The sequence below is a fragment of the Stylophora pistillata genome, chromosome 11 (assembly GCF_964205215.1).
Source record: "Stylophora pistillata chromosome 11, jaStyPist1.2, whole genome shotgun sequence".
NCBI lineage: Eukaryota > Metazoa > Cnidaria > Anthozoa > Scleractinia > Pocilloporidae > Stylophora > Stylophora pistillata.
The window spans coordinates 30,588,051-30,614,074 of record NC_142529.1 but is presented as its reverse complement, the minus strand read 5'-3'; the positions used below and the strand labels follow the sequence as shown (position 1 = coordinate 30,614,074).

General features: G+C 37.6%; 2 long non-coding RNA genes and 1 pseudogene across 9 annotated transcripts; 1 reads left to right on the top strand and 2 right to left on the bottom strand.

Annotated features, from left to right (window-relative positions):
* The first annotated feature begins 20 nt into the window (after window positions 1–20).
* Window positions 21–20,278, top strand: LOC148721147 (uncharacterized). The gene is made up of 2 exons (XR_015993205.1): window positions 21–884; window positions 19,272–20,278. It is a non-coding gene; the product is annotated as an uncharacterized LOC148721147 (long non-coding RNA).
* On the bottom strand, window positions 1,369–8,042 carry LOC148721148 (uncharacterized; annotated as a pseudogene). The gene is made up of 3 exons (XR_015993332.1): window positions 7,906–8,042; window positions 6,815–6,877; window positions 1,369–5,840 (listed from the first exon to the last, which is right to left on the bottom strand). The product of XR_015993332.1 is annotated as an uncharacterized LOC148721148 (transcript).
* On the bottom strand, window positions 11,797–25,449 carry LOC148721146 (uncharacterized). Of its 7 annotated transcripts, none has more exons than XR_015993200.1 (5): window positions 25,187–25,449; window positions 14,588–14,640; window positions 13,384–13,424; window positions 12,768–12,820; window positions 11,797–12,190 (listed from the first exon to the last, which is right to left on the bottom strand). It is a non-coding gene; the product is annotated as an uncharacterized LOC148721146 (long non-coding RNA). The 7 variants fall into 7 exon arrangements; XR_015993203.1 differs by lacking the exon at window positions 25,187–25,449 and adding an exon at window positions 15,643–16,765 and having other exon boundaries at window positions 14,535–14,640; XR_015993201.1 differs by lacking the exon at window positions 25,187–25,449 and adding an exon at window positions 15,638–15,992 and having other exon boundaries at window positions 14,591–14,640.
* Window positions 25,450–26,024: the final 575 nt, after the last annotated feature.

Below are 26,024 nucleotides of genomic sequence, written 5' to 3'. Positions count from 1 at the left end.
CCAATGTAATCAAATAGACTTTTCAGGAATCAGAGAGCACACCAAAGTTACACTAAGCCATTTCACATTTGCCAAACCACTCAATGAAAACATACACCCCAACTTCATTCCAAGGTTTCTCTTTCTCCATTTTTCAAAGGAAGATGAGAATTCTTTTGGAATGAGGTTACATAAAACATTGCCACATATCCGTGAGAATTAATGCAGTTTTCTGCTCGGTTAACAACAATCAGCAAGTCTGTGAGGCATATATACCATAACAGATTGCCTTACTCCAACCTGTTGCCTACCAGATGAGGACACATTTAAGATTGTCCTTTTTCCTCATTTTAGAGTGATAATTCCTTTTTACGAGTGAATGCGTATATTTATGAGTATTGGAGGTGTTGGGGGATCGTGGGGAGAAAAAAAGCGCTTGGTCGATTCCTGTGAACTTTTTTCTTCGTTGGGCCAATGACCGGTGGAAAAGTAAACGGGGGACTATCGCGGGCTCAAATTAATGTACATCGTGCGAGTGCCAAAGTCGTGTCTGAACTGAAAGTGAGTTGACTTCCTTGAGAAATGGCTTTTTTCTTTGGCTATAGCTTTTATTCTTGGATGTATCGACGCTCGACCGATTTGAATTTGTAATGTATTCTGTTGGCGTAAGTGAACCACCGGGCCGGCCGAATATACCAAGGTGCATTGCACTCATAGGTCACGGCGAAGGTTTGCGAAATGTACGCCAAGATTTTTAAAGGATTATATGGAAAAAGGCAAAGATCCACACTGAAGATCTTCGGCGTAAATGGTTCAGAATGTAGCCTGGCGAATACACTGGCATCGTTTGTTTTGAAGTTAGAGTCTTTCATGGTTCGTTCTTCGTAACCTACAGAACACAACAGGTAAGTCTTTCTAATATATCTTTTTAATCTCGTTGTTCGGGTTTGCTGCTTTGCAGGGGGCTAAGCTTACCGCAGCTTGCAATTGATTATAAGTATGAGTATACAAAATAAGGCTTAAAAAACGGCGGGAGCTTTAGATCGATTGTTTGGTTGTCTTCGATTAATTCGGGAAGTACTCGCAAAGGTCACTTGATAGCAGGGCTCCGAAGCGCGCGTGGGGCAAAGCCGCATACCCATGGAAAATGGTCAACCTCTTTTCGTTTGGTTGTCACGTGACTGACCGAGCGTGGGTACGTGCCTTCAGATTGTACGGGTAGGGCAGGGGAGACTGTCAAAACGAAGGGAGGAGTGACTCAGGCAAGTCTTGGAAAATTCACATCTTTTATGTTGTCATTAATATTACGAACTTGGGAACACCGTTTTTAGGCTTGGTTAAATCTATATATTACACAGTTGATTAACCAGTATACTACAGACTACCATACTCTGATAGATGACATTTATACAAATATACCACATCTTGTAAAATCTGCAGATACACTTCAGTCATACTACAGTGATGATGATTATAGGTTATTTCACAGTTGGTGAGCGCATACCATTTTTATTCACAAGTTGTGTAAAACAAAACGAACAAGTGCAGCGAGTGAGTTTGTTTCACACAACAAGTGAATAAAAATCGTAGGACCAAACTGACCGTGAAGTAACTCATTTACTATATGCATAATAATATAGATAATAGTATAGATCAATTTGTATAGCGCATTTCCATGTAAATGCTCTAATATGCTTTACAACACTGTGCGGGGTACTTTTCCTGACTGCCGGCAGCAGTTTGCAATTAATAAAGGAGAAATTTTACAGATGCCCCCTCCCCCCATTCCCAGTAAACAGGCCAGACCACATCACAGTAATCGCGTGATGTGGGTTCTTTAATGTTCCGTGCCGAAATTAACTAATTGATAGGTGCAGGAGATGGGACCTCCAGCTTTCTGTCCTATCCGAAAAGACGAAGCAATGTGAGTGAAGTGTCTTGCTTAAGGACACAACGTCAAGCCCCAGCCAGGACTTGAACCTGGGCCATGTGACTCAGAGTCCAGCGCAGTGACCACTGGACTACTCAGATGCCTCGTTGCTTTCCTTTGAAAGAAATAAATATATGTTCATCTCTGAGTTCTGTTCGCATACCGAGATTCATAAGCGAACAGAACTCAGAGGTGAACATATCTTTATTTCTTTCAAAGGAAAGCAACGCACGGTCAAACCGCCGTTCGGGAGTTGCTCTGAAATGGCTTCCTTGTAAAATACTTCTTTACGTCTAAATTATCAAGCGAAAATGCCGTTAAAAGGCAGAACTAGGTAGAATAAATTAAGACATCCTGAAAATATGTTGAAATAGTTCTATGGAAGTTCAAAATTTGAAATAAAGAAGTGAAAATCCCCCTATGTCCATTTGTCTCGTTTCGCCTTTCAAAACAAGAAATTCATGGAACAGAGCGACATCGTGTTTGGTCTTTCTCTTAATGTTTTCATTTTTCTGTCCGTCTATGAACTCTTCTACTGATGAATCTAGGCTCTGAAAACAATTAGTCTGATTTGAAGCCATCTTTATAAAGAAAAATGGGCCTAAGCTCTTAGAAATGTGCTATTTGTCAGTCAAGAGGAGCGGGAGCGAGCAACATGGTTTTGTTCACTAGTGAAAATAATGATATAGCCAATCAGAGTGTTGATCCGTTGTTTTTCACTAGTGAAAAAAAATCGTATGACCAATAAACTGGCTCCTTTAACGCAACGAGACTATTTTTATCTCGATGCTTTTTGTCGCGTAAATCTCGGTATGTACATAATAAGCCAATTTATATGTCCTTCACAGCTTTGTGAAGAATGTTACTATAGGTAACCTTGATAAAGTACTTAGTCTACGAAAAATTTTCAAGTCCATACAAAATTAGACTTTATAGCCAGCAACATTCTAAAAGTTTACAATTTCTGGAAGCACACTGAAGACCATAATTATTATTTTCTGATATTTCTCTATAAGGCTAATTGCTACACTAGCTCTCTAACCAGCAGTTTAATAAAATTTATTTAAACTTACTAATACTTGCTAATTGCTACACTAACTCAGACCGGCACTTTAATGAATAATTATTTAAACTTACTACTACTTAGATTTTTTATTGTGTTTAACTGTGTTAGTGATGTCAACAAAGAAAAAATAGCCTTCGGACATTCATTTTGACCAAGGTTAGTTATTATTATTATTATTTTTTTAATTCTGCCTTGATGCAATGTTAAGAGTAAATTTTTAAATATTATTCAGTCATTTGAAAGTGGATATCTTTTTTCTACAATTTTCAGGGTTTTCTTTTTTTTTTTTTGTATCTACATGATATATCTACAGCACATGTACCTCTCTTGGTGCCATTGATTAATTCTGGTTTGTGGATTCATGCAAAACGGAAGTGTACTCGCTATGGCAGATGGATAACCGAGGGTACCCAATACCATGCACATCTGATAGACAATTCCAGTCCACAAGACCAGCTGTTCTTTGCTACCTAATATGGTTACAAAGTCTGCTTTGACAAGGCTGTTTGATACACTGTGTATTTCACCAACCTACCACCACAGCCATCAATAATGACTGCATTGTAACAGCCTCACAAGTTGATGTATCACACCTATAGCTGGTACAACTACATTGTAAACCATGCATCTAATCTGTTATATTCCCAACAAGGAGTACATGTTGATGGCATACCTGTATACAAGGGCATGTATTAAATACAGTGAGGTTTTGTTCAAAACTGTAACACTGAAACTTGGACACATAAACAAATTTGAATACCTGAAATACCAACATCCTGCAATGACTAAACTTAACATGAGCCATATTTTCCATATTTTTTTACCTTAATTATAAGCTGTGCTGATGGTGAACTAACATACTTCATCCTTCCACGATATAATTCTTTTTATGGCCAATACATCACTGAGGGTGTTGAAGAGTTTTATCAGATACAGAACAGTATACCTTGGCACAGTGTACAGTGGAAGATCACACAAAATCTACACTCTTGTATGTGACAAGCCTACATTTTTTCATCAGTTAGTCATTTAGGACAGATATATACATGCATAAACAAAGAAAGAGCTCTGTGAATGAGCATTAAAGGTTTAGATACGAAATACTCTATAATTATGTATTTATACAACTTCCATTATCCTTTGAAAAATTATTACTGATACTCTGTTGTAACATTGACTTTACAAAGCCAAATATTTTGATGTATATTTTTTTCATTCATTGGTAAACTTCAGGGTTATAAAAAATTAAAAATTAAATGTTCTATAACAATCAATATTTATTGAACAATGAATGAAAAATTCAAACATTGTGTTAACACAGTATTTGAGCTGAACATCTATTTGCTTGTTTCCAGAAGATACCCTTCTCACACCCTCCCCCCCTCCCCCTCCCCCCTCCTTACCCATGAAAGATCATTGTAAATTGTGATGAAGAGGGGGTTCTCAAAACCCTAATAGGAAAGTTTCAAGCTAACCTAAGATTTGATGGGGGGAAGGTCAGTTCAAACCCTAAAAACCTCCTATTGGAGGAAAATGAATACTTTTGGAACTACTCATAGATTATCATAAAATATCCAACTCAGTCTTTTAATTATCTAGTCTGGTTGCATTAACCTGGTTGCTTCCCAAGAGCAATGGGAGAAATTGAATTACTGTGTAGTGTGACAGGGAAGAAACTGGCTGGTTACAACAGATTTGACCATATCCACATGGAATGCAAACAAAAGTTACTTGTCGAAATATTTGGTACTTAATTTTTTTTAATTACATGTTTTTGCTTTCTTTTTCAATGAGGTCCCATGTTATCAATATGAAATGTTCATTTGCTGTTAAAACGAATATAAAACTCGAATTTCGTTTTCCAACGCAATCACTGTTGATCGAGGATACTTGAAAATCGGTTGGCACTAAGGAACACGGATTCTACAGCCACTCGGAAAACGAAGAACTGATAATCAGTAGAGCAAAAATCTGTGCATGGGTAACGCCCTATGCTCACTTGAATCACCTCATTTCCCTCGTTTCCTCCTAAAAAAGGACCGTCTTTGAAGAAAAATCAATCCCGAGGGTAGGACTCCCATAGGAAACAAACGGGGATACCCGTCCTCTCACTTAGGGGTGTAGATTTTAGATTTTGGTCTCGCTTAGGGATTTCAGGAAAAAGCGCCAACAATTTCAGCGTTTAAGGTTTCATTTAGGGTTGCATGCAAAGAAACATGGGTTAAAAATTTATTTTTAACCCAGGTTTTTCTCTTAGGGGTGAAAAGAATGCGTGACCCACGCCAACATCGGTATCGTTCTGGAATAAATTTCAAAATTTTCGACGAGCATCCCGTTAGTCCCCCTCCCGCAAAGGTAACACTGGTACAACACAAGAATCAAACATAGCAAACAAGAGTAGAACAATCGAATGCGCAACATTGAACAGCTTCTTATCATGGGCGTCCTGCGAATAGGAATATGCAAAGTAACTCAAATACTCTAAAACAGATCCTTTTGAGACACTTTTGAGTCGTCTGTTCTGGCACCTCTACCTGTATGTATCCCTTTGCTAACAAAACATACACTTCCACGGCTGGAAGCCTATCTACTGCATTCACGAGTTTGTTCACAAGAGCCTTTTATTCTTCTCAGCATCTGAAGTATCTGCCTTTTCAGCTGGTTCTCTAATAAGAACAACAGCAACAGCTTTCTCTACATAGGTAAAAGGATCACTTGTGTTACTGAGGTGCATGAGGACCTGAAGAAATGCTCCCACACAAGTTATCAGCTGAGAAGAACTTCAGCTGAAGTGAAGGCAGCCATGTTCTTCAGTTCTGTACCACAATGAAGAGAACACTTCCAAAAATGGATAGTTTGGTGACACTGAAAAAGGTCAAAACTTGACAATCAGTGCATTCACTTACAAGCACTTCCACTGCCGGGGGAGGAGAAGAGGACAATGTGGTATCTGGGCAAAGATAAGGAGGGAGATGGGATAAAGGAAAGTAAGGCAAGAGCACAAACCCATCCCAACCCCCCCTCCTCCCAGTTCTCACACTCACCGGTGTTTATTTATTTATTTAAGCATTTGTACAAACTATTGTTATATAAAGAATGGGACATAAGTCCCCTACTAGGTTTAAATACCAACCCAACCCTCTTAAAAAAGGAGAAAAAAAAATAAGCATCCTATCTCCCCTATCCCCTCTATCCCCTAAATCTAATACACTTACACAAAAAGAAGACAAAAACTAGAATCTAACAGCTACAGACCAAGTGGGTATTTATCCAATGACATTTAGGACACATTATTTTAAAAGTGCGATAATTTTTACCTTCAAAGACATTTAAGAGTCTGTTAAAGTAAAAATCCTTAAGCTTGCACTTAAAAGAGCCAAGGGACTCCGACTGCCTAGCATCAACTGGAATATTGTTCCATAAGGGAATAATTCTAATTAAGTAAAAGTCTCAAAAAGTGGATGTTTTGCTCATATTTTGTTTAAAGGTAAAAGGATAGGGTACGACTTCTAACAATAAAACGTGTGGCTCTTCTCTGTACCCTTTCTACTAAGAGTAAATTACTAATACTAGACTGAGGTGCCCATAGCTGGGAGCAATAACAAAAATGCGAGTGCACTAAGGAGCAGTAAAGTCGCAAAAGTTTTAGTTTGTTATAAAATTGAATACCACTCGCACTGCACAAAACCACTCAAAAGAAAGTTAAAAGAATACAAGAAAGAAAAAAAAATATGCCTAGCCCCTTCAATCACTACCCACTTCCTCTAAATATACCCCCCTAACCTCTTTCCAGGATCAGGTGCAAAGCAATAATAGTTATTAAAATAAGGTTAACTTACAAGGATGGGTACAGTGCTTCATTTACAGCATCCACTTTTCCTTGAGCAAACAGAACTACTGGTCTTAAGAGTCAACTACCAGCTCCTGAAGTAATAAATGGATTGATAAATGAAAAAAGAAATTGCATAAATTAATTTATCATGTCGTCTAATCATCTAGGTGAGAGTGGTCCCAAAAAGTAGTGTTGTATACAATTTTGAGCGACATTTTGAAGCCCTGATTGTCTTTTTTCTCAGAGCATCCAAGGATGTACTTATTAACTCCCAGACATGATGAACAAGTAACATTTCCCTATAATATCCACAAATTATCCACCAAACAGGTAATGAGAATACTCAAACTTATCAGGCAGAAGTTGTTATCTTGATGTAACACCAAAGTCTTATAACTAATTTACAAGGAAATGTGTAGCAGCTAGAGAGGAGAATTAAGAATCAGATCATGGCAGTTAAAGGGATGAGTGGTAAAAGGTAAATAACAAAGACTGTACTTGAGCCAAATGGCTCATCCAGCCGCAGCTTATCTCGGATTCCAAAGGTAGAAGCAACTATAAGTAGTACTACTCCCCTCTGGATAAGATCCCAGTTCATCACAAGGTCAACTCCAGCATTTCATGAGGCTTCCATGACAATTTGCCAGTTCCCATTCACTACTAGTACTCCAGAGATAATGTGACAGTGAAGTGTCTTGCTCAAAGAACACAGCACAGTGACCCAACCAGATTTCAAACACAGACCTCTCAACACAGAGGCCAGTACAATAACCATTAGGTGTCCACATCTGTCACCTACTTAGCCCTTTTGCTCCCAAGAACTCATTAGTAATTCTTTTCACTGTCTGCCATACAATTTTTGTGATGTTGGCTTTGAGAATTGGGTATTGGATCAACTGACGATTCCTTATTCATATTTTTCTTTATTCTCATTACTTGTCTGTTCCATATTGTATTGAAATTCTAAGGAGAAATTCTGTCTTAGTCAGTCATGGGAGTGAAAGGGTGAAGTGGATTAAGATGTGTTATACTATACTTCAGTGTAATTATATTTACAAATGAGTTGACAATCTGACATTCTGTACTGTATAGCCATACCTTTTGCCTTTCCTTATGATAGCTACCATGACCAGCCAAGGATCATGGTAAAGTGTTAACGACATCTCTACTCCATTGACAATGTTCCTTGCTCCGTGGGCCTCTTTGACCACGAGAAGAGCAATCAAAACATACATTAGCAATTCGCGGTTATGTCAAAACGTGGAAGTACATGTTGAGGCAGGAAAACCTAGCGTCAGGGAATGAAGCAGCTATAGCCAACCGAATGCTGGATGCATCTGGTAAACTTGGTCGACCCCATTAACTTAATTCCGACAGGGGTAGGTCTAAAGTTTTATCGCATGTTCTTGAATGGAACCGAGGTGAGGTCAAACAGCGCACGTGCAGGCGTCTCACCATGTGGATGATATTCCCAGAGACTGAACTGAAATAATCATCAGAAGATAGAAATCACTTCGCTTTTAGGGGTGACTCCTTTCAACTGAAAAGGAGTGAAGTGTGCACAAATTTACCGTAAAGCCAGTGTGCACAAGTTTAGTTCATGGTCTGATAATGTACTCACCCATGGAATAAATATATCTTATTAACCAAGCGCGAGGGCCGTACTGGGAGAATATCGGCCCGAGGTCCGTACAAAAAAGACCGAGGGCCAATATTCTTCCAGTACGGCCCCGAGCAAGCTTGGTTAATAAGAGATTTATTATACGACTGAAGTTCAGAGGGACACAAGTGCGGTATCATTCGGGACTATTCGGGACAGTGCCCGGTCCAATACTTAGAGAATATCGGACCGGCAACAGAGCATTTTGATTGGTTGATTTTAGTTATTGGCCCTCTGACTGCCCGAGTCGTGTAATAAAAACAAGTATGCCCTTTTTCATGAAAGATTTTTGCACTTTTAACCGATCACCATGCTGTTTTCTGATTGATTTTGTAGATATCTACTTGACAACCGTTGCCAAGTATTTTCAGGCGGCGCTTTATTCCGTTTGTATGTTTTCGCGCGCACGTTATCGATGTCAAGTGTGCATGTATTTTTGCGCATGAAACTCGTTGTAGATGCCATAATGGTTTGCACTTATATTTTTGTTTTGATTAACATTACTTCCTTTAATTTGCCTTGAGTTTGACTTAACGAAACAGCTTACATAATGCTCTCAATAGTCAGTTTGTCTAGACGCCAGTCCTGAGTCCATTCCAGAGTTCATTCGGAAATTTCCAGCTGGCCTCTCAATGCTGGCAGCAAAAGAGAGCCGGAAAGCCGAAAACCGAAGAATTTGTTAGTGAAAGTGTAGAAACCGACTCCAAGTATGTGTAGCAAAATTTGGAAAACCGAGCTTTTCGACGCCTTCATACCCTGTCCTCATCGCCTTTCTTCCCCATATAATTATATATAGTTGTAAGCTTCTCATGTATTTCGGACGCGTTTCGACCCCAATTAAGAGTTCTTTAGGGAATGATTACAATTAAAGAGGAACAGTACATTACATAGCGCGTTGTGTCTAAGTTTTTAATTTCTATAGAAGTTAATTATTTAATAATAACTGAAGGCGGGCCGGCGTTGTAAAAAACTCCTAATTACAATTAAGCTATTTGCGTATTGCTTTATTTTAAGGGGCTAACGATTAACGCTAATCGTAGAATTCACCGCTGATAAAAGAAATGGAAAATCGGGGTAAAGATGGCATATGGGAACTTAGAGTCTTATCCACTTGTAGCGTGAATCCTCAGAATTTACTCGGTTTTTCCAGAATTTATTGTAAAAAGAAATGGAAAATCGGGTAAAGATTGAATATGACGAGTCAGTGGGAGCCCCGTTTTTCTACTCATTGAAAAATGGAAAATCGGGGTAAAGTAGATTAGATGTGGCAAGTCAATGGAATATATTCGACTTGGAGGATGAGTTACTAGAATTTTCCCTGTTTTTCTATAATTCCTTGAAAAAAATTCCAAAATCAGGAGCAAGATGGCATAAGGGAACTACGGGTATTATCCGCTTGTAGCATGAATTCTCAGAGTTTACCCCGTTTTTCTAGAATTAATTCATTAAAAAAGGAAAATCAGGAAAGATTTGACATGACAACGTAGCTTATATTCCACTTGCGGTATTAATTCTAAGAATTTACCCTTGTTCTCTAGAGTTCACTTAAAAAAAAAATTGGAACATCGAAGCAGAGATGGCATTTGGGAACTTCGGGTATTATCCCCTTGTAGCATGAATTGTCAGAGTCTGTCCTGTTTTTCTGGAATTGATTCATTAAAAAAAAAAAAAAAAAAGGAATTCGAAAATTGGGGTAAAGATTGGATATGATAACTTAGGATATACTCCGCTTACGGTATAAACTCTCATAACTTACCGTCCCCTTTTGTTTCTGGAATTCATTGAAATAAAAATAGAAGACCGGGTTCAAGATTGGATATGGAAACTTAGAATGTATTCTACTTATGGGGTGAGTTTTCAGAATTAACCCCGTCTTTTCGGAATTTATTAGAAAAAACGGAAAATCAGGGATGTACTGAGTTATAATTCAATCAGCGCGTTGGAATATATTCTTTTTATGACATGAATTGTTTTTTTTGTTTTTTTTAGAATTCTCTGAAAATAATGAAAAATCGGGCAAAGATTACACACAACAAGTTGGAATATGTTTCATTTGCCGGATGAATTGTCCGATTTTACCCATTTTTGGCATATCCCACATGTGCAATTAATTGTCAGATTTTACCTTAATTGTCTCTAATAAACAAAAAGCAAAATGGAAAATTAGGGTAAAGATTTGATATGGCAACTAAGGTTATATTCCACTTGCGTGATGAATTGTCAGAACTTATCGCGGCTTTCTCGGGACTCGTTGAACAAATGGAAAGTAGGGGTAACGATTGGACACGGCAAGTCATGATGTTAACCGATCGAATTGTCACGATTCCCGTTTTTCTACAGTTAATTGAACAAATCGGGGTAAAGATTGGATATGGAAAAGTTATGATATTATCTACTTGTAGGATGAATTGTTATAATTAACCCCGTGTTTCTAGAGTTGATCGAGAAGTGGAAAATTGGGGTGAAGATTGGATTTGGCATGTTAGGATATATTCTAATTGCTGGATAAATTGTCAGAATTTATTCCCTTTTTTCGAGAATTTCCACATTCAGTGAAAAATGGAAAAAGCAGTTAATAATGGATATGTCAAGTTTGGATGTATTGCACATGCTGAGTACGAGCTGTGAAATTGTTGTGATTTTCGAATGCACTCAAAACATGGAAATAGGGATAAACAGATATACTGCAGTTGTAAGTTAGATCGCTGGAAGTGCACCCTTAATTCGCGTAAGAAAACTTTGGGTCGGGGGGTAGTTGTCGGAAGGCTATCCCCGGGTGAAGTCAATAATTTTAGCCGGTACTTTGTAGGATCCCCCGCACAAAGCCTTAGGATTATTCGACAAATATCACTTAGTTTGACGAGATTATTTTGCTGGAAAAGAGAATGTAGCCTTCCCCATAAAATATTTATCAGTATGCAAGTTTTGGTGTTATGTTTCACCACTGTGATGTTCTGATTGTTGAAAATAGTCTACATATTATTCACACCCCTGGAATTTAAGTCAATTTAGCGTCAAAAATGTCTTCAGGCAATGAGAAATTTTCTCAGAAGTCGCTGTATACACAAATGCAAGTGCATATATTGACGGCAAACTATTGATTTATCTTTGCTGGACAAGCAAAGTGAACGTCTTCGTAGAGGCTCTTGTAACAGAATAATTGAAGGGTTCATTGCAAAAGAAGCCCTTGGTGATTTAGGATGAACTACTGTCGTCCCATTCCAACGTACTGCCTATTTACTTGTGGAACCGAAGGAGAACTTAACATGAAGTCAAGAGTCACTTAGTAGGGCTTCACAAAAGAAAAATCTATGTAAGCAAAGGACAAGTTTTAAGTTCCTCTTCCAAATATTTAATGTCTTCCGATGACATTGACGTACTAATATGGCTGTCCTATTATAAACAAGACCATTAACCTCACTTAAAAAGAAAAAAAGAAACAATATACATTAAATTTATATCCCTGATAGAGTAGTTTTCCAAGTGATTATGATTTCACATATTTGAAAAAAAGAGGAATTACTGTGTGACATAGATATATAGGTTGAAAATTTTAAAAGGGATAACTTAAGTATAGGTATGTGTCGGAAAAATGATCTTCTCCCTTTCTTTGTTTCTCTCTTTTCGTTTGCTCCTCCCTTTTGCTTTGTTCTTCTCTTCCTCTTTGCAGCTGCTCTTCCATAACTATTTCTTGTTCCAGCCAGTGCATGTTAATCACATGCTCTTCAAAACATAAGATATGTATCACTTAGTAACAGCAATATACGACATTTTACAAAGCTGTTTAGCCCTGAGCCTCTGTGGTTTAATACTTCCTTCAAAATCCGTAAACATGGCCGTCCAATGATGGCCTTTGTCAAAAATATCACCACCAATGTTCATACTAGAGATACAATAACGTTCACCCTAGAATGTGCACATGAACCATTAGGGAGAGTACCTCTTTCCGTGCCAATATTCTTTGATATGCCTGACACCTAAGTCGCTGATTATTAATTTTTAAGTAATGTTATAAGTGAGAAAACAGTAGTTTGATTGCTTCTCAGGGATGAAATGCACCAGTACTTCACTATGCTAGACACCCTCATCTGAAGTTGTGTGTAATTCATAACAGCCTTGTTCACTGGTTTTATTTCATGATAGGTGATAAACCTCAAAGCAACTTCAAGAACTCCCTTAGCACATTCAATTTAAAAGGGACGATTTCCTGTTGAGTTGTCAGGTTAGCCAAAATTCTGTTCTATTCTGAAAGTATGAGAAACCCTCTCAGGATGGCAGAGCAGAAATTAGTTTATCTCACCATGTGGTCCTCCATCTTGAGCCATGGTACTCAGCAAAAATTGATCAACAATCCTATTTGAAAGAGAACGAGAGAATATGGGTGGTTACCAGTTTGCTCGGCTCCCAGGTATTCAGAGAAAAACATAAGAGGATATGCAGAGGCTAAAGCCACTGTGTATCAAAGCATTCATTTCAATTTAGAAAAGTAATGTAAATTTTTCGTTTTTAAGGCAGATTTATGATATGACTTAATCGCATGCCACAAGCTCAAGGTTACTTCCCACTTTTGCGGGTGTCCTTCGGGAAAAAAATTGTTTGCACACTACAGTAGTTTCACTAAAATCTTAGAAAACTATATATCAGAAGAAAGCTTCATAAATGTTTACGATAAAAATATGTCTCAAGCAACTTTTCTTTTAAGGACGTGTCAAGATCCAATAAGGAGTGAAATGATCGAAGGGTCTTCTAAATTGAATTTATTGGATATGGGATGCTGCAGCACGAGCTAATTCGCTGCACAGTCTTATTCACACTTATTACACAACGCCTGTGCAAAGCATGTCAATTAAAAATAACAAATATGGAGAGTGCAGACTACTTTCAATAATTTATAGTGCAAGCAATTTGTTCCTTACCATCATTATTTTGTGTTTACTTTCCATTTAGACTCAATTGGCTGTAATAAAAAAAAATTCAAAAAATTTTACCTTTAGTTACTTCTTAAAGTAAGAAATTACAAGACTAAACAACAAGTGTAGAAACTTAGACATACTTAGGCTAAAACTCTGATTCAAAAATAAAAAACTACCCCCCTGCAAAAAAAAAAATTATACAAGTCTTTGATACCATCCTGTTAATCTCCAATTTTTTTTCACTTTTCTTTGCTTTTATTTTGTAATAATTTGGATATATCAACAAAGTTGAAATGGTAAATTGGCCACCGTAACGATTACAAAAGCTGACCTTTCGAGCGTTAGCCCTTCGTCAGAGCGAATAGAGCCGTAAAAATCTTGAACAAAAGCTCATCTTTCAAACCGGCAGTCTAAATCCCACAGGGATCAACGAACGCTTTTCATTCCACTAATTTATTCATGTTTTTCTCGTTGCCATGTTCCCACCAATAACGTAGCTCCATTTACTGCCTTTAAAAGCACACACAACCCACAATTCCTCTATTAATAAATATGGCAATCAATGAAATGATCAGTGTCTAATCATGAACTAGCTCTTTGTCAGTGACAAGTTTGTAAAATTAATATTGGAGAAGGGTACATTACTTCATACAACAGTTACTGTGAAACCATCATACTGAAAAATATGGCGACTGCTACACTCAACCAGAACTCTTTGTGCTAGAAAATCCTGGAACCACTCATAAAAACAAGCAGTAAAGGTCTGAAAAATTTAAACCTTGCATACGTTGTTGTTTTGTGAAATATTGCTTTCTACATGTGCCTTATCCTAAGAGTAATGGTAAAATGTACAGGTGCCATCTTTGTCTGTCAGTGGATTGAATCTATTGGGTGAACACCAAAAAATAATAATATTGATACAATTAAAATGAGGGTTTAGTATAGGTATGCTGTGGTTCAGTTTCATCCTTAGTTTAATTCTTTTACTTTTAATAGAGGCCAAATTGATGGTGACACATCATCTCATCATAACTTACACTCTAGGAGATATATTTTATCTTTCTTTACACAGAATGCATTTTCATTCATATCATTACCAAAACCAAAGGAAAATTATGCTTACACCAAGGACAAAAATTAATCACAACATTTACCTTTTTATAGCTAGTGCATAATTTTCCAAGAAAATGTTTACAATGGAGCTTACCACCTCATTGGCACTTTTGTTTACTTTGCTTTGCTGCTGGTTGTCATCCATGCCTGTATGAATGAAATTAAGTAAGGGTGAAAAGATTAGTATTTTCGTTGCAGCGAGTGTCTCCCCTAATATATGGATCACCAAAGGCTCACATTGAAAGCCAACAAGACCAAGTTCTTGCTAACACATGTAGGAGCAATAATTGCTAATAATAGGCAATAGTCTCTACTGAATTAAGTATTCAATTGTGCATGAATTAGTATTTATTTCATTTCAATATTTGAAACACATAAGTTGAAAAAGTATGTAAAGCGTGGTAACATATACCCTGCATATTATTATCATATTCCTTATGATTTAGTTCAAAGGGTTTTATTCTAAATAGATCATAAGAAAGAAAGTGGCTTACGTCAGCCACTGATTTCAATGAAAAAGCACATATTATTAAGTGAAGAGTAATTTTGCTGCAAATCTGTCCTCTTCTGGGCGAGCAAAAAGAATGATTTAATGCATTGTAACCCAACTGTTTCTTGCTGGAGAGCATGGGAGAGAGCACCCTATCCTTTATAAAAGATACCAGATCTTCATCATACGTGTCAACAGTTTGTGAGTTAACTTTCCAGGATATATGATGTTTGACATCAACCATACCAGAGGTTGAATTTTTGCGTAGTCCCATACAATTACAATGAATACATGTCTTCAATTGTCTCCATAATAACTATCAATGTAGACACAATGAGATTGCTACATGCAACATAATAATTTTATAATGAGGCTGGAAGAAAATTACAAATTTTCGGTCATTGAAACACGGAGATCTGTCTCGTTTTTTAATTATGTATCATCTAGTTTTGCATGTCCCAAACAAAATAATAATAATAAAAAATCATCCCTCGACACAGAAGGATTCAATGAATCCAGGCTAGTAGTTACTCGGACGCTTTATCGGTATACATCTGACAGTATTTAGCCCGAAACTTGAACGCGATCTTTGAATATGGTTGTAATATTTCAATTTGACAAAAATACTAGCATGAAGTGCAACCGAAACCTTACCTTACCGTACTAGTTCCGATAGAAAAGCATAACTTCGATCACCAACGCACTCCAAACTAATAAGGGAATCGAAGCCACGAGGCAACGTCAAATTCTGGTCTGCCTAAGCTTTCCAACGTATCGAAGAAAATTTCGCCAATAATTCGCACTTAAAAACGCAACCAGAATCTTAATCTTTCACCAATCCAAAGTGTCCCAAACGACACCTAGGATAGCTCATGAAACAAGAGTATCCCGTGAAATTCTTAACCTTCGAGCGCGGAAATCTTAACGATCTTCTTACAATTAAAATTTTTGCATTGCATCCCTCCCCTAGTTGGGAAGTGACAAGCAAGAGACACGTTCACAACGCCTTTTGATTGGAAGAAATAAAACCACATTCTATTGGTTATTAGTTGCCATACTAAGTGGAGTTTTGTCCCCAAACTTCCTCTATAGTTTGGAGATCAATAAGCCAATCAGAATCCGTTGTTTGCGCATATATTTTTTCGACTTTAGGGGGTACTAGAGGGGCATTACTCTATGCGTCTTCACTAAATGATTAAATTTGAAAATATGGCGTCCACGCGGCCGACCCTCAAAATTTTCAGGTCGGATTTTTCGTTCATTTGCGATCGAGTTAGACCTTGTGGAATTCAGAATGTAAAGTAACAATGCTATAGAATACTCTACTTGGAAAAGAATGGATATCCAGGTCTTAAAAGTGACAGAATAAGCTCTCCAGTCAACGACATTACGATTCTCTAAGGCGATGCGAATTATGGACGTAAAGTGAAAACCGAACTTTCGGACTTCAAGCAGGGCCTGGCGACAATTTGACGATTCGATGGCCCGGTAAATATTATGTTTGAGTAACAATGTGTTCAAAAAGTATAGTTTAATAGAAGATTTTGCCTCAAATCGAAGTTTTTTCAGAATTTTCACCATAACGCTGCGCAATTTCTGGCCACGAAGGCAAGTAAACAACGATCCAAGCATGATGAATTTTACCGCGTGGGCTTTTTACACGTAAGAAATTCGTACGTTTTTCGCTTATTACAGTAAATCAAAAACTGTTTTGAATAAATCTGACGTCCCGAAATATTTCTTGGCCATTTTAGTCTTGCTTCCTATTGATAGATTCCATGAAACTTAAGATCTCTTCACTCACGGACAAATTTGCATATTCCCTTTTGAAATATGATCCACATGCCTATTTTCACACATGCGAAAATATTTAGCGATTTTTATCTTTCATCTTGATTTTTGAGTTAAAACATACTATGCACCTATCGCATTTTTCGCCGGAAATAAGTTTTTTAATGAGTCCTCTTTCACTGGAGCTTTTTTTGGGAAAAGCTGCTTTTTAAAAATTTACTGCCCATTGTGTTTGCCTTCTTGGTTTCTCCAAAATTTTGACTTTTCGTCGGCACGTGTTACACGTAGGTGTCAATGTGTTAAATTCGGGAAGTACTCCCAAAGGTCACTTGATAGCAGGGCTCCGAAGCGCGCGTGGGGCAGAGCCGCATACCCATGGAAAATGGTCAACCTCTTTTCCTTTGGTTGTCACGTGACTGACCGAGCGTGGGTACGTGCCTTCAGATTGTACGGGTAGGGCAGGGGAGACTATCAAAACGAAGGGAGGGGTGACTCAGGCAAGTCTTGGAAAATGCACATCTTTTATGTTGTCATTAATATTACGAACTTGGGAACACCGTTTTTAGGCTTGGTTAAATCTATATATTAGACAGTTGATTAACCAGTATACTACAGACTACCATACTCTGATAGATGACATTTATACAAATATACCACATCTTGTAAAATCTGCAGATACACTTCAGTCATACTACAGTGATGATGATTATAGGTTATTTCACAGTTGGTGAGCGCATACCATTTTTATTCACAAGTTGTGTAAAACAAAACGAACAAGCGCAGCGAGTGAGTTTGTTTTACACAACAAGTGAATAAAAATCGTAGGACCAAACTCACCGTGAAGTAACTCATTTACTATATGCATAATAATATAGATAATAGTATAGATCAATTTCTATAGCGCATTTCCATGTAAATGCTCTAATGCACTTTACAACACTGTGCGGGGTACTTTTCCTGACTGCCAGCAGCAGTTTGCAATTAATAAAGGAGAAATTTTACAGATGCCCCCCCCCCATTCCCAGTAAACAGGCCAGACCACATCACAGTAATCGCGTGATGTGGGTTCTTTAATGTTCCCTGCCGAAATTAACTAATTGATAGGTGCAGGAGATGGGACCTCCAGCTTTATGTCCTATCCGAAAAGACGAAGCAATGTGAGTGAAGTGTCTTGCTTAAGGACACAACGTCAAGCCCCAGCCAGGACTTGAACCTGGGCCATCTGACTCAGAGTCCAGTGCAGTGACCACTGGACTACTCAGATGCCTCGTTGCTTTCCTTTGAAAGAAATAAATATATGTTCATCTCTGAGTTCTGTTCGCATACCGAGATTCATAAGCGAACAGAACTCAGAGGTGAACATATCTTTATTTCTTTCAAAGGAAAGCAACGCACGGTCAAACTGCCATTCGGGAGTTGCTCTGAAATGGCTTCCTTGTAAAATACTTCTTTAGGTCTAAATTATCAAGCGAAAATGCCGTTAAAAGGCAGAACTAGGTAGAATAAATTAAGACATCCTGAAAATATGTTGAAATAGTTCTATGGAAGTTCAAAATTTGAAATAAAGAAGTGAAAATCCCCTTATGTCCATTTGTCTCGTTTCGCCTTTCAAAACAAGAAATTCATGGAACAGAGCGACATCGTGTTTGGTCTTTCTCTTAATGTTTTCATTTTTCTGTCCGTCTATGAACTCTTCTACTGATGAATCTAGGCTCTGAAAACAGTTAGTCTGATTTGAAGCCATCTTTCTAAAGAAAAATGTGCCTAAGCTCTTAGAAATGTGCTATTTGTCAGTCAAGAGGAGCGGGAGCGAGCAACATGGTTTTGTTCACTAGTGAAAATAATGATATAGCCAATCAGAGCATCGATCCGTTGTTTTTCACTAGTGAAAAAAAATCGTATGACCAATAAACTGGCTCCTTTAACGCAAAGAGACTATTTTTATCTCGATGCTTTTTGTCGCGTAAATCTCGGTATGTACATAATAAGCCAATTTATATGTCCTTCACAGCTTTGTGAAGAATGTTACTATAGGTAACCTTGATAAAGTACTTAGTCTACGAAAAATTTTCAAGTCCATACAAAATTAGACTTTATAGCCAGCAACATTATAAAATTTTACAACTTCTGGAAGCACACTGAAGACCATAATTATTATTTTCTGATATTTCTCTATAAGGCTAATTGCTACACTAGCTCTCTAACCAGCAGTTTAATAAAATTTATTTAAACTTACTAATACTTGCTAATTGCCACACTAACTCAGACCGGCAGTTTAATGAATAATTATTTAAACTTACTACTACTTAGATTTTTTATTGTGTTTAACTGTGTTAGTGATGTCAACAAAGCAAAAATAGCCTTCCGACATTCATTTTGACCAAGGTTAGTTATTATTATTATTTTTTTAATTCTGCCTTGATGCAACGTTAAGAGTAAATTTTTAAATATTATTCAGTCTTTTGAAAGTGGATATCTTTTTTTCTACAATTTTCAGGGTTTTCTTTTTTTTTTTTTTTTGTATCTACATGATATATCTACAGCACATGTACCTCTCTTGGTGCCATTGATTAATTCTGGTTTGTGGATTCATGCAAAACAGAAGTGTACTCGCTATGGCAGATGGATAACCAAGGGTACCCAATACCATGCACATCTGATAGACAATTCCAGTCCACAAGACCAGCTGTTCTTTGCTACCTAATATGGTTACAAAGTCTGCTTTGACAAGGCTGTTTGATACACTGTGTATTTCACCAACCTACCACCACAGCCATCAATAATGACTGCATTGTAACAGCCTCACAAGTTGATGTATCACACCTATAGCTGGTACAACTACATTGTAAACCATGCATCTAATCTGTTATATTCCCAACAAGGAGTACATGTTGATGGCATACCTGTATACAAGGGCATCTATTAAATACAGTGAGGTTTTGTTCAAAACTGTAACACTGAAACTTGGACACATAAACAAACTTGAATACCTGAAATACCAACATCCTGCAATGACTAAACTTAACATGAGCCATATTTTACATATTTTTTTACCTTAATTATAAGCTGTGCTGATGGTGAACTAACATACTTCATCCCTCCACGATATAATTCTTTTTATGGCCAATACATCACTGAGGGTGTTGAAGAGTTTTATCAGATACAGAACAGGATACCTTGGCACAGTGTACAGTGGAAGATCACACAAAATCTACACTCTTGTATGTCACAAGCCTACATTTTTTCATCAGTTAGTCATTTAGGACAGATATATACATGCATAAACAAAGAAAGAGCTCTGTGAATGAGCATTAAAGGTTTAGATACGAAATACTCTATAATTATGTATTTATACAACTTCCATAATCCTTTGAAAAATTATTACTGATACTCTGTTGTAACATTGACTTTACAAAGCCAAATATTTTGATGTATATTTTTTTCATTCATTGGTAAACTTCAGGGTTATAAAAAATTAAAAATTAAATGTTCTATAACAATCAATATTTATTGAACAATGAATGAAAAATTCAAACATTGTGTTAGCACAGTATTTGAGCTGAACATCTATTTGCTTGTTTCCAGAAGATACTCTTCTCACACCCTCCCCCCCTCACCCTCCCCCCTCCTTACCCATGGAAGATCATTGTAAATTGTGATGAAGAGGGGGTTCTGAAAACCCTAATAGGAAAGTTTCAAGCTAACCTAAGATTTGATGGGGGGAAGGTCAGTTCAAACCCTAAAAACCTCTCATTGGAGGAAAATGAATACTTTTGGAACAACTCATAAATTATCATAAAATATCCAACTCAGTCTTTTAATTATCTAGTTAGGTTGCATTAACCTGGCTGCTTCCCAAGAGCAATGGGAGAAATTGAATTACTGTGTAGTGTGACAGGGAAGAAACTGGCTGGTTACAACAGATTTGACCATATCCACATGGAATGCAAACAAAAGTTACTTGTCGAAATATTTGGTACTTAATTTTTTTTAATTACATGTTTTTGCTTTCTTTTTCAATGAGGTCCCATGTTATCAATATGAAATGTTCATTTGCTGTTAAAACGAATATAAAACTCGAATTTCGTTTTCCAACGCAATCACTGTTGATCAAGGATACTTGAAAATCGGTTGGCACTAACGAACACGGATTCTACAGCCACTCGGAAAACGAAGAACTGATAATCAGTAGAGCAAAAATCTGTGCATGGGTAACGCCCTATGCTCACTTGAATCACCTCATTTCCTCCTAAAAAAGGACCGTCTTTGAAGAAAAATCAATCCCGAGGGTAGGACTCCCATAGGAAACAAACGGGGATACCCGTCCTCTCACTTAGGGGTGTAGATTTTAGATTTTGGTCTCGCTTAGGGATTTCAGGAAAAAGCGCCAACATTTTCAGCGTTTAAGGTTTCATTTAGGGTTGCATGCAAAGAAACATGGGTAAAAAATTCATTTTTAACCCAGATTTTTCTCTTAGGGGTGAAAAGAATGCGTGACCCACGCCAACATTGGTATCGTTCTGGAATAAATTTCAAAATTTTCGACGAGCATCCCGTTAGTCCCCCTCCCGTAAAGGTAACACTGGTACAACACAAGAATCAAACATAGCAAACAAGAGTAGAACAATCGAATGCGCAACATTGAACAGCTTCTTATCATGGGCGTCCTGGGAATAGGAATATGCAAAGTAACTCAAATACTCTAAAACAGATTCTTTTGAGACACTTTTGAGCCGTCTGTTCTGGCACCTCTACCTGTATGTATCCCTTTGCTAACAAAACATACACTTCCACGGCTGGAAGCCTATCTACTGCATTCACGAGTTTGCTCACAAGAGCCTTTTATTCTTCTCAGCATCTGAAGTATCTGCCTTTTCAGCTGGTTCTCTAATAAGAACAACAGCAACAGCTTTCTCTACATAGGTAAAAGGATCACTTGTGTTACTGAGGTGCATGAGGACCTGAAGAAATGCTCCCACACAAGTTATCAGCTGAGAAGAACTTCAGCTGAAGTGAAGGCAGCCATGTGCTTCAGTTCTGTACCACAATGAAGAGAACACTTCCAAAAATGGATAGTTTGGTGACACTGAAAAAGGTCAAAACTTGACAATCAGTGCATTCACTTACAAGCTCTTCCATTGCCGGGTGAGGAGAAGAGGACAATGTGGTATCTGGGCAAAGATAAGGAGGGAGATGGGATAAAGGAAAGTAAGGCAAGAGCACAAACCCATCCCAACCCCCCCTCCTCCCAGTTCTCACACTCACCGGTGTTTATTTATTTATTTAAGGATTTGTACAAACTATTGTTATATAAACAATGGGACATAAGTCCCCTACTAGGTTTAAATACCAACCCAACCCTCTTAAAAAAGGAGAAAAAAAATAAGTATCCTATCTCACCTATCCCCTCTATCCCCTAAATCTAATACACTTACACAAAAAGAAGACAAAAACTAGAATCTAGTAGCTACAGACCGAGTGGGTATTTATCCAATGACATTTAGGACACATTATTTTAAAAGTGCGATAATTTTCACCTTCAAAGACATTTAAGAGTCTGTTAAAGTAAAAATCCTTAAGCTTGCACTTAAAAGAGCCAAGGCACTCCGACTACCTAGCATCAACTGGAATATTGTTCCACAAGGGAATAATTCTAATTAAGTAAAAGTCTCGAAAAGTGGATGTTTTGCTCATATTTAGTTTAAAGGTAAAAGCTGAGCATCCTAGGCGAGTCTGACTGGTAACAGGTGAAAAATAATTTTCAAAAGGTCGGGTTAGAGTTATATGTCCATGAAGACATTTAAAGAAAAATATGAGATCTAAATACTCCAACCAATAGTTAAGTGGTAATGGTTTAAGCCCAACAAGACGATCCTTATAGGATAGGGTACGATTTCTAACAATAAAACATGTGGCTCTTCTCTGTACCCTTTCTACTATGAGTAAATTACTAGTAATAGACTGAGGTGCCCATAGCTGGGAGCAATAACAAAAATGGGAACGCATTAAGGAGCAGTAAAGTCGCAAAAGTTTTAGTTTTTTATAAAATTGAATACCACTCGCACTGCACAAAACCACTCAAAAAAAAGTTAAAAGAATACAAGGAAGAAAAAAAAAGATGCCTGGCCCCTTTAATCACTACCCACTTCTTCTAAATATACCCCCCTAACCTCTTTCCAGGATCAGGTGCAAAACAATAATAGTTATTAAAATAAGGTTAACTTACAAGGATGGGTACAGTGCTTCATTTACAGCATCCACTTTTCCTTGAGCAAACAGAACTACTGGTCTTAAGAGTCAACTACCAGCTCCTGAAGTAATAAACAGATTGATAAATGAAAAAAGAAATTGCATAAATTAATTTATCATGTCGATACAGGTGAGAGTGGTCCTAAAAAGTAGTGTTGTATGCAATTTTGAGCGACATTTTGAAGACCTGATTGTCTTTTTTCTCAGAGCATCCAAGGATGTACTTATTAACTCCCAGACATGATGAACAAGTAACATCTCCCTATAATATCCACAAATTATCCACCAAACAGGTAATGAGAATACTCAAACTTATCAGGCAGAAGTTGTTATCTTGATGTAACATCAAAGTCTTACAACTAATTTACAAGGAAATGTGTAGCAGCTAGAGAGGAGAATTAAGAATCAGATCATGGCAGTTAAAGAGATGAGTGGTAAAAGGTAAAGAACAAAGTCTGTACTTGAGCCAAATGGCTCATCCAGCCGCAGCTTATCTCGGATTCCAAAGGTAGAAGCAACTATAAGTAGTACTACTCCCCTCTGGATAAGATCCCAGTTGATCACAAGGTCAACTCCAGCATTTCATGAGGCTTCCATAACCACCTCCACTTTGGTGAATAGTTGTTAACTATCATTCGCATGGTCAAACGGCCAAAAAAGTTTGTGATAGTTGATGATAATTTGCCGGCAGTCGCGCGAGCAAAGTCACGCTACCAGTTAGTTCCAGGCTCTTTCCGCGTAAAATGTGAACACTAACATGGCTTCGCGTGAGACAAACAAACTTGTTGAAGTATGAATTTACGACGAAAGAGGGCGGCAGCTTGCTTACTAGTAATCGATTTGTTGGAGGAATGTACGTCTATTAGACGTAATATCAGGTCATTACTTCATCTCGCTGTTGAACGTTTAGTGAAACGCTGTTTTTTCGGCGGTGTCTCTTCGAATTCCTGCGAGTTGACGCTTTCTCCAGATTCTTGGTTTTCAATATTTTCTTTCTCATGACTATCTTGCGTATAAAAACGAATTTCTGAAGCTAAAGCTGAGCCTCGCGAGGAGCTTTGATGACCATTTTAAACGAGCTCGCCGATTTTCGGGGAAAACAGCTGACCAAAAACTATCATGAACTATCATACGCGTGGTCAAACGAAACAAACTATCATCGACTATCATGAAGAATTTGAACAAACTCAAAATGAATGATAGTTGGTGATAGTCGATGATAGTGCATGATAGTTGGTGGTCAAACGGAAGCGCGCGCTTCAACTATCATCGACTATCATCAACTATCATCGACTTTCATGCGCCGTTTGACCAGGGCTTTAAAGATGAATAAAACACTGGAGTCTATCTAAGCGCCATATACTTGAAATGTTTTACAGACTTGTTATAGTAACTGTACGTATCTGGACCGAGGTTTTTCAGTTAACTCAAATACGTGAAAAAGTGAATACTCGGGAAACACGTGAAAAAGAGTGAAGAAAGTCGCGAGAAAGAAATTAAACACGCATGATTTTCAGTGTTCGAACTGATTGCTAAAAATCCGTGTTTTACAAATCCGTGTTTTACAAATCCATGTTTTACAAATCCAGTCCATGTTTTACAAAACCAGTCCATGTTTTACAAAACCAGTCCATGTTTTACAAATCCAGTCCATGTTTTACAAATCCAGTCCATGTATTACAAATCCAAAATCCAGTCCATGTTTTACAAATCCAGTCCATGTTTTACAAATCCAGTCCATGTTTTACAAATCCAGTCCATTTTTTTTGCAAATCCAATCCAGTTGATGTTTTACAATATGCCAATGAAGTTGGACAAATCTTGTAAACATTAGCACAGATGACTGATGCCACTCAAACGTAAGCATTACCAGAAATCGGAGACATCGATCAAATTTCTTCTCCACCGAACTTTAAAAATGGCAGCCCACGATTACAAAGGATTGTATGGCATAATATAAAAAAATTCAGATATCACGCATATTAGAAAAACTAGCCTGCTTCCCTTGATCTCAATCGAACAAGCAATGTTTTGGTGTTCTCACAATATGACTTTTTAGGTGTTTAATGAAAGATAAGTTCGGACAAATCGCGATTCAAAATTTACCTGTAAACAGTCGCTTAATGTCTCATAAGCTCTATAATTTTGGTAAATATTACATACCAAAAACTCCATTTTGGAGCTCAAATCTCTCCTAGGGACATCTTCCCTCGATCTCCATCGCTTCGTGATGAATTAATGCCCCAGATTTGGTTCGAAATATTCCGCAACTCGGTGAAAACCCTCGGAAAAATTTAAAGGTTTGATAGTGATATATTTTGCTTCTATACTCTTGACCGCCATTATGCGACTTTGTACGAAATTGCTAAAACGTACGACCATGATTATCTCTTTCTCCACTATTTTGGAAGCCATGTTAAAGCACATGTAACCAGGCAGCTTTAAGATTAAATCCGCTGGGCATTGACTTAGCAGGCTCGCTTAAATATAAATTTGCGAAGCCGGAACGAACTTTGGTTGAGAAAGTAAACTTTAATAAAAAAAAAAAATGTCCAACTTCTTGAGCGATCGCGAACGGCAGAAAACGGACACCAAACTCCGAATAAGTAGCCCTCACAAAAAATTCAAGAACCAGAATGATGTCGATGCAACTAAACTAGCTTTAGCAGTTGAAATTCCGTATTGCTTGTTGAAAGAATGGCATGGAAAAGTCACTGACAAAACCGATCCCGAAGCAATTGCCCCAGATTACATCAGTCTTGCCAATGATTTAATCCCGGGACATTGCGTACAAATAAGCCAAGACTCTGGGCAGCGAATAAATGGCATCTTAGCAAGGAAGGCAGGAGAGGTGAAATCCACTTACAAAAAGGCCAGAAATAGTAGAGAAAGGGGTGAGCTTCACCAAAAAAAATACAAACTTAGTATTTTCAAAGATGAAATCGTCTCGTTAGAGGGTGTTGAGGAAGAACTTATTTGCACAAGACAAGAGATTGAAGAG